Below are 9,908 nucleotides of genomic sequence, written 5' to 3' on the forward strand. Positions count from 1 at the left end.
CCGTAGCTAATCCGAAGGGAAGAGCTACAAACTGGTAATGCCTGTCTAGGAAAGCAAATCTTAGGTACCGATAATGATCCTTGTGAATCGGTATGTGAAGGTAGGCATCCTTTAAGTCCACTGTGGTCATGTACTGACCCTCTTGGATCATGGGAAGGATGGTTCGAATAGTTTCCATTTTGAATGATGGAACTTTTAGGAATTTGTTTAGGATTTTTAAGTCCAAGATTGGTCTGAAGGTTCCCTCTTTCTTGGGAACCACAAATGATTTGAATAGAATCCTTGCCCGTGTTCTGTCCGCGGAACTGGGTGGATCACCCCCATTAGTAAGAGGTCTTGTACACTGCGTAGAAACGCCTCTTTCTTTATTTGGTTTGCTGATAACCTTGAAAGATGAAATCTCCCTCGTGGAGGAGAAGTTTTGAAGTCCAGGAGATATCCCTGAGATATGATCTCCAACGCCCAGGGATCCTGGACATCTCTTGCCAAGCCTGGGCGAGAGAGAAAGTCTGCCCCCCACTAGATCCATTTCCGGATAGGGGGCCCTCTCTTCATGCTGTCTTAGGGGCAGCAGCAGGTTTCTTGGCCTGCTTGCCCTTGTTCCAGGACTGGTTAACTTTCCAGCCCTGCCTGTAACGAGCAACAGCTCCTTCCTGTTTTGGAGCGGAGGAAGTTGATGCTGCTCCTCGCCTTGAAGTTACGAAAGGCACGAAAATTAGACTGTTTGGCTTTGATTTGGCCCTGTCCTGAGGTAGAGCATGGCCCTTACCTCCCGTAATGTCAGCTATAATTTCTTTCAAGCCGGGGCCCGAATAAGGTCTGCACTTTGAAAGGAATATTAAGCAATTTAGATTTAGAAGTCACGTCAGCTGCCAGGATTTAAGCCATAGCGCTCTGGCGCGCTTGGATGGCGAATCCGGAGTTCTTAGCCGTAAGTTTGGTTAAAGTGTACGACGGCATCAGAAACAATGCGTTAGCTAGCTTAAGTGCTTTAAGCTTGTTCATAATTTCATCCAATGGAGCTGTGCGAATGGCCTCTTCCAGAGACTCAAACCAGAATGCCGCCGCAGCAGTGACACGGCGCAATGCAATGCAAGGGCCGTAAGATAAAACCTTGTTGAACAAACATTTTCTTAAGGTAACCCTCTAATTTCTTATCCATTGGATCTGAAAAGGCACAACTATCCTCCACGGGATAGTGGTACGCTTAGCTAAAGTAGAAACTGCTCCCTCCACCTTAGGGACCGTCTGCCATAAGTCTCGTTGTGGTGGCGTCTATAGGAAACATTTTCCTAAATAGTGGAGAGGGGAAAAAGGCACACAGGGTCTATCCCACTCCTTGCTAATAATCTCTGTAAGCCTTTTAGGTTATACGAAACACGTCAGTACACAACCGGTACCGCATAGTATCTATCCAACCTACCATAATTTTTCTGGAATTGCAACCGTGTTACAATCATTCAGAGCCGCTAATACCTCCCCTAGCAATATGCGGAGGTTCTCAAGCTTAAATTTAAAATTAGAAATCTCTGAATCCAGTCTCCCTGGATCAGATCCGTCACCCACAGAATGAAGCTCTCCGTCTTCATGTTCTGCAAATTGTGACGCAGTATCTGACATGGCTCTCACCTCATCCGCGCGCTCTGTCCTTAACCCAGAGCTATCGGCGCATGCCTCTTAATTTCTGGCAATTTAGATAATACTTCTGTCATAACAGTAGCCATGTCTTGCAAAGTGATTTTGTAAGGGCCCTCCCTGATGTACTTGGCGCCACAAAATCACGCACCTCCTGAGCGGGAGGCGAAGAGGACTGGACACGTGAGGAGAGTTAGTCGGCATAACTTCCCCCTCGTTGTCTGGTGATAATTTCTTACACGTAAAGATTGACTTTTATTTAAAGTAACATCAATGCAATTAGTACACAAAATTTCTATTGGGGCTCCACAATTGGCCTTTAAAACATAGTGAACAAAGAGATTCATCTGTGTCAGACATGTTTAAACAGACTAGCAATGAGACTAGCAAGCTTGGAAATACTTTTCCTAAATAAATTTTACAAGCAATATAAAAAACGCTACTGTGCCTTTAAGAAGCACAAAAAGCTGTCACAGTTGAAATAACAATGAACCAAATAGTTATAGCAACCAATTTTTCACAGTAAATGTATTAAGTTAGCAAAGGATTGCACCCACCAGCAAATGGATGATTAACCCCTTAATACCCAAAAACGGATAACAATTTAATTAATTAACATTTTTATCACAGTCAAAACACCTGTCACAGGTCTGCTGTGACTGATTACCTCCCTCAAAATGAATTTTGAAGACCCCTGAGCTCTCTAGAGACGATCTGGATCATGGAGGATTAAGTAGACCAGATTGTGACTGAATTTTTACTGCGCCAAAAAGCGCTAAAATAGGCCCCTCCCACTCATATTACAACAGGTGGGGAAGCTCAGATAACTGTTTCTATGCAGAAAACAAAGATGGCCATTGTGGTAAAAATCATGACCCAATAAATTTTATCACCAAGTACCTCATAAAAAAACGATTAACATGCCAGTAAACGTTTTTAAACATACATTTTAAAAGTTATGAATTGTTATTATAAGCCTGCTACCCAGTCGCTTTTACTGCAGTTAAGGACCTCATACATCTATTTCAGTATTAACAGTATTTTCAGAGTCAATTCCATTCCTTAGAAAAAATACATTCAGTGTACACACACTCATCAGCCTAATACCAGTCGCTATCACTGCATTTAAGGCTGAACTTACTTTACATTGGTATCAGCAGTATTTTCTCAGTCAATTCCATTCCTCAGATAAATAATTTACTGAACATACCTCATTTGCAGGGGGGCCCTGCATGCTATTCCCCTTTTCTGAAGTTACCCTCACTCCTCAGATGAGAACAGCAGTGGATCTTAGTTACGTCTGCTAAGATCATAGAAAAAGCAAGCAGATTCTACTTCTAATGCTGCTCTGAGAACAAACAGCACACTTCGGTGCCATTTAAAATAACAAACTTTTGATTGTAGAAATAAACTAAGTTAAAAAACACCACAGACCTCTCACAGCGACCTATCTTTAGGTTAGGCTGCAAGAGAATGACTGAATATGGACATGTGAGGGGAGGAGCTATATAGCAGCTTGCTTTGGGTGATCCTCTTGCAGCTTCCTGTTAGGAAGAGATATATTCCATAAGTAATGGATGACCCCGTGGACTGACTACACTTAACAAAGAGAAAGTAACAACACTTTTCAAGAAAGTAGTTTAATGTCCAAAGAATGCATAGGCTCAAAAGGAGGAGCCTGTAAAGCATTCAAACCAAATTAAGACTCCAAGGAGGAGAGATTGATTTAATGACAGCTTGATACGGACCAAAGCCCTGAACAAAACAGTGAATATCAGGAAGCTCAGCAATCTTTTTGTGAAATAAAACAGAAAGAGCAGAGATTTGTCCCTTCAAGGAACTTGCAGACAAACCTTTATCCAACCATCCTGAAGAAACTGTTAACTTCTCGGAATTCTAAAGAATGCCAAGAGAATTTATGAGAAGAAACACCATGAAATATAAGTCTTCCCCAAACTCGATAATAAATCTTCCTAGAAACAGATTTACGAGCCTGTAACATAGTATTAATCACTGAGTTAGAGAAACCTCTATGGACTAAGCACTAGGCGTTCAATTTCTATACCTTCAAATTTAATGATTTGCGATCCTGATGGAAAAATGGACCTTGAGACAGAAGGTCTGGTCTTAAAGGAAGTGGCCAAGGTTGGTAACTGGACATCCGGAACAAGATCCGCATACCAAAAACCGGTGAGCCATGCTGGAGCTACCAGAAGCACAAACGATTGTTCCATGATGATCTTGGAGATCACTATTGGAAGAAGAACTAGAGGCGGGAAGATATAAGCAGGTTGTAACACCAAGGAACTTGCCAACGCATCCACCACCTCCACCTAAGGATCCCTGAACCTGGACAGGTACCTGGGAAGTTTCTTGTTTTGATGGGAAGCCATCAGATCTTATTCCGGAAGACCCCACATCTGAACATACAGAGGAAAAACACGTCTGGATGGAGCGACCACTTCCCCCAGATGTAAAGTCTGACGGTTGAGATAATCTGCTTCCCAATTGTCTACACCTGGGATATGCACTGCAAAAATTAGACAGGAGCTAGATTCCGCCCAAGAAAAGTATCTGAGATACTTCTTTCATAGCTAGGGGACTGTGAGTCCCACCCTGATGATTGACATATGCCACAGTTGTGATATTTGTCTGTCTGAAAACAAATGACGGTTCTCCCTTCAACAGAGGCCAAACCTTTAAGAGCCCTGAAAATAGCAAGGAGTTCTAAAATATTGATTGGGTAACCCTCGCCTCTTGAGATTTCCAAACCCTTTGTGCTGTCAGAGATCCCCAGACAGCTCCCCAACCTGAAAGACTTGCAATCTGTTTTTGATCATGGTCCAGGTTGGACGAACACAAGAAGCCCCTTGAACTATACGATGGTGATCTAACCACCAAGTCAGAGAGAGTCGAACATTGGGATTTAAGGATATTAATTGTGATATATTTGTAATAATGCCTGCACAATTGATTCAGAATACAAAGGTCTCATATGAAAATAAGCAAAGGGGATCGCATCCGATGCTGCAGTCATGAGACCTAAAACTTCCATACACATAGCTACTGAAGAGAAATGATTGAGACTGAAGGCTCCCACAAGTTGATAACCAATTGTAATCATCTCTTGTCTGGTTATAGACAGATTCATCGAAACTGAATCTAACTGGAAACCAAAAAAGGTGAACCCTTGTCTTAGGAATCAAGGAACTTTTTGGTAAATTGATCCTCCAACCATGTCTTTGAAGAAACAACACTAGTTGATTCGTGGTGAGATTTGGCAGAATGTAAGACTAAGCTAGTACCAAGATATCATCCAAATAAGGAAACACCCGCAATACCCTATGTTCTCTGATTACAGAGAGTAGGCCACCGAGAACCTTTGAAAAGATTCTTGGAGCTGTCGCTAGGCCAAATGGAAGAGCCACAAATAGTAATGCCTTGTCTAGAAAGAGAATCTCAAAAAACGATAGTGGTCTGTATGAAATGGGAACAAGAAGATATGCATCCTGTAAGTCTATTGTGGACATATAATGACCTTGCTGACAAAAAGGCAGAATAGTCCTTATAGTTAAGATTTTTGAAAGTTGGCACTCTTACTAAACGATTCAAAAATTTTCAGATCCAGAACTGGCCTGAATGAATTTTCTTTCTTTGGGACAATGAATAGATTTGAATAAAACCCCAGACCCTGTTCCTGATATGGAACTGGTATGATTACCCCTGAAAGCTCCAGATCTGAAACACACTTCAGAAAAGCCTGAGCCTTTACTAGATTTGCTGGGATTTGTGAGAGAAAAAATCTTCTCACAGGAGGTCTTACTCTGAATCCTATTTGATACCCTTGAGAGACAATACTATGAATCAACTGATTTTGGACAGAATCTGCCCAAATGTTTTGGAAAAATCTTAATCTGCCCCCCACCACCTGAGCTGGAATAAGGGCCGCACCTTCATGCAGACTTGGGGGCTGGCTTGGTTTCTTAAATGGCTTGGATTTATTCCAACTCGAAGAAGGTTTCCAATTGGAAACAGATTCTTTGGGGGAAGGATTGGGTTTCTGTTCCTTATTTTGTTGAAAGGAATGAAAACGGTTAGAAGCTTTAGATTTACCCTTAGGTCTTTTATCCTGAGGCAAAAAAAACTCCCTTCCCCCACTGACAGTTGAAATAATCGAATCCAACTGAGAACCAAAAAAATATTACCTTGAAAGAAAGAGATAGTAATCCTAAGATTTAGATACCATGTCAGCATTCCAATATTTTGAGCCACAAAGCTCTTCTAGCTAAAATAGCTAAAGACATAGATCTAACATCAATTTTGATGATATCAAAAATAGCATCACAGATAAAATGATTAGCATGTTGAAGCAAGCAAACAATGCTAGACAAATCAGGATCCATTTCCGTTGCGCTAAACTTTCCAACCAAAAAGTTGATGCAGCTGCAACATCAGCCATAGAAATGGCAGGCCTGAGGAAGATAGCCAGAATATAAATAAACTTTCCTTAGATAAGATTCAAGTTTCCTATCTAAATGGTCCTTAAAGGAAGTACTATCTTCCATAGGAATAGTAGTATATTTGGGAAATAGTAGAAATAAACCCCATCAACTTTGGGGATCTTTTTCCAAAACTCCAATCTGCTGGCAAAGGATATAATTTTTTTAAAACTTGAAGAAGGATAAAGTGGAGTACCAGGACTATTCATTCTTTAAAAAATCATATAAGAAATAGCATCAGGAACTGGAAAAACATCTGGAGTAACCACAGGGTGGTTTATAAACAGAATTTAAATGTTACTAGTTTTAGTATCAAGAGGACTAGTTTCCTCAATTTCCAAAGTAATCAACACCTCTTTTAACAAGGAACGAAATATACTCCATTTTAAATACATAAGTAGATTTGTCACTGTCAATATCTGAGGTAGGATCTTCTGGATCAGATAGATCCTCATCAGAGGAGGATAATTCAGTATGTTGTCGGTCATTTGAAATTTCATCAACTTTATGATTATTTTACGTTTATTAGAAGGCGGAATAGCAGACAAAGCTTTCTGAATTGCATCCAGCAACAAAATCTTTTATATTCACAGGGATATCATGTACATTAGATGCTGAAGGAACAACAGGAAGTTGTACTAGTACTGATGGATATATTCTCTGCATGTAAAAGGCTTATCATGACAACTATTACATACCACAGCTGTAGATATAATCTCCACAAAATTTACAACAGATACACTTAGCTTTGGTAGAACTGTTATCCAGGCAGCAGGGGTCCAACAGTGGTTTCTGAGACAGGATCGAGACATCTTGCAAATGTAAGAGAAAAAACTAAATATGAAACAAAATTATCAATTTCCTTATATGGCAGTTTCAGGAATGGGAAAAAAATGCAAACAGCATAACCCTCGTGAACATAGAAAAAGGGCAAGAGGCATATAGGAATGGGGTTTTAAATAATGAAATTAATTGGCGCCAAGTATGACGCACAACGCAAAATAAATTTTTTGGTGCTAACAACATCCGGAAATGACACACTCGCGTAATTGCAGACGGCAACCTTGTGCAAGGAAACTCGGCGTCAAACTAAGATGCCGGAAATGATGAATTTGCATAACTGGACGAACCTCCGAGCCAAAAATGACGCCAATAAACATCAGCATTTTGCGACCCTCACAAGCCTAATTTTGCCCGCGAAAATTTTATGAAAAAGCAGTCAATTGAAAAAAGACTATAACCTAGGTAAGAAAAAATATTTTTCCTGAATATGTTTTTTTCCCAAATATGAAACTGATAGTCTGCAAAAGAAAAAAGACATATAAACCTGACTCATGGCAAATTATAAGTACAATTACATATATTTAGAACTTTATATTAATACATAAAGTGCCAAATCATAGCTGAGAGTGTATTAAGTAATGAAAACATACTTACCGGAAAAACACACATCCACATATAGAAGATAGCCAAATCAGTACTGAAACCGTTATCAGTAGAGGAAATGGAATATGAGAGTATATCGTCGATCTATTGGCTGGTTCCGATCAGCCAATAGAATGCGAGCTCAATCTGATTGGCTGCAATCAGCCAATCAGATTTTTCCTACCTTAATTCCGATTGGTGATAAGAATCCTATCAGCCAATCGGAATTTGAGGGACGCCATCTTGGATGACGTCATTTAAAGGAACCTTCATTCGGCGAGTAGGCATCGGTTGAAGAGGATGGATCCACGTCGGCTGGGAAGAAGATGGCTCCGCTCCGGATGGATGAAGATAGAAGATGCAGCTTGGATGAAGATGTCTGCCGGTCCGGATGTCCTCTTCTGCCTGTATAGGATGAAGACTTCTGCCGGTCTGGATGTCCTCTTCTGCCCCATCGGATGAAGACTTCGGCCCGGCTGGGTGAAGACGACTCAAGGTAGGGAGCTCTTTAGGGGGGGTAGTGTTAGGTTTATTTAAGGGGGGTTTGGGTGGGTTAGAGTAGGGGTATGTGGACGGTGGGTTTTAATGTTGGGGGGGTTGTATATTTTTTTACAGGCAAAAGAGCTGATTACTTTGGGGCATGCCCCGCAAAAAGCCCTTTTAAGGGCTGGTAAAAGAGCTGATTACTTTGTAATGTAGAATAGGGTAGGGACTTTTATTATTATTATTTATTTATTTTATTAGGGGGCTTAGATTAGGTGTAATTAGTTTAAAATTCTTGTAATATTTTTTTTATTTTCTGTAATTTAGTGTTTGTTTTTTGTAATTTAGTTTAGTTTATTTAATTGTATTTAATTGTAGGTATTGGTAGCTAATTTATTTAATTAATTTAATGATAGTGTAGTGTTAGGTTTAATTGTAACTTAGGTTAGGATTTATTTTACAGGTAATTTTGTAATTATTTTAACTAGGTAGCTATTAAATAGTTAATAACTATTTAATAGCTATTGTACCTAGTTAAAATAAATACAGAGTTGCCTGTAAAATAAATATAAATCCTAAAATAGCTATATAATTATTTGTTATATTGTAGCTATATTAGGGTTTATTTTACAGGTAAGTATTTAGTTTTAAATAGGAATACTTTAGTTAATAAGAGTTAATTTATTTGTTAGATTAACATTATATTTAACTTAGGGGGGTGTTAGGGTTAGACTTAGCTTTAGGGGTTAATACATTTATTATAGTAGCGGCGAGGTCCGGTCGGCAGATTAGGGGTTAATACTTGAAGTTAGGTGGCGGTGACGTTGGGGGGGCAGATTAGGGGTTAATAAATATATGTAGGTGTCGGGGATGTTAGGGGCAGCAGATTAGGGGTTCATAGGGATAATGTAGGTGGCGGCGATGTGCGGTCGGCAGATTAGGGGTTAAAAATATTTATTATAGTGGCGGCGATGTGGGGGACCTCGGTTTGGGGTACATAGGTAGTTTATGGGTGTTAGTATACTTTAGAGCACTGTAGTTAAGAGCTTTATATACCAGCGTTAGCCCATAAAGCTCTTAACTACAGCCTTTCCATGGGCGTTAGGAGTCTTGTCGGTAGAGGGTGTACCGCTCACTTCAGCCAAGACTCTAAATACCAGCGTTAGGAAGATCCCATTGAAAAGATAGGATACGCAATTGGCATAAGGGGATCTGCGGTATGGAAAAGTCGCAGCTTGAAAGTGAGCGGTACACCTTTACCTGGCCGACTCTAAATACCAGCGGGTGGCCAAAAGCAGTGTTGGACCCCATAACGCTGCTTTTGACGGCTAACGCAGAACTCTAAATCTAGGTGTATTTGTTTTGAAAGCTGAAACACATTAACATTGAATTTAAATTATATGTGCCTATTTTGGTATCTTTACAAATAATGCTTTAATTATACACGCAACATTTATGGCTAGATATTAGAGGTTGAGGTGGTTCATCACTATTATATTTATTATTATTAATCAGTTATTTGTAGAGCACCGACAGATTCTGCAGCGCTATAAACATGGCGGTTTACAAGGTAGTATTTATAGGGATCAATTGGGTAGAGGGCCCTGCCGAGAGTCCACTGTTGTAATCAGTTCTTATGAAGGTGATCTGCAAACAGTTGGGCTCTTAGTCTTACATGCTAAGGGGGTTTGTGGCGGATAGCAATGGAGGAGAGGAACTGGTATTAGGAAATGTTAGTGTAGGTTGTATGCATCCCTGAACAGAAGAGTCTTTAGGGAGTGCTTGAAGCTTTCAAAACTAGGGAGAGTCTTGTGGAGCAAGGCAGAGAGTTCCACAAGATGGGAGAGTGGAGGACAGTACTGTAAA

The sequence above is a fragment of the Bombina bombina genome, chromosome 4 (genome assembly GCF_027579735.1).
Source record: "Bombina bombina isolate aBomBom1 chromosome 4, aBomBom1.pri, whole genome shotgun sequence".
NCBI lineage: Eukaryota > Metazoa > Chordata > Amphibia > Anura > Bombinatoridae > Bombina > Bombina bombina.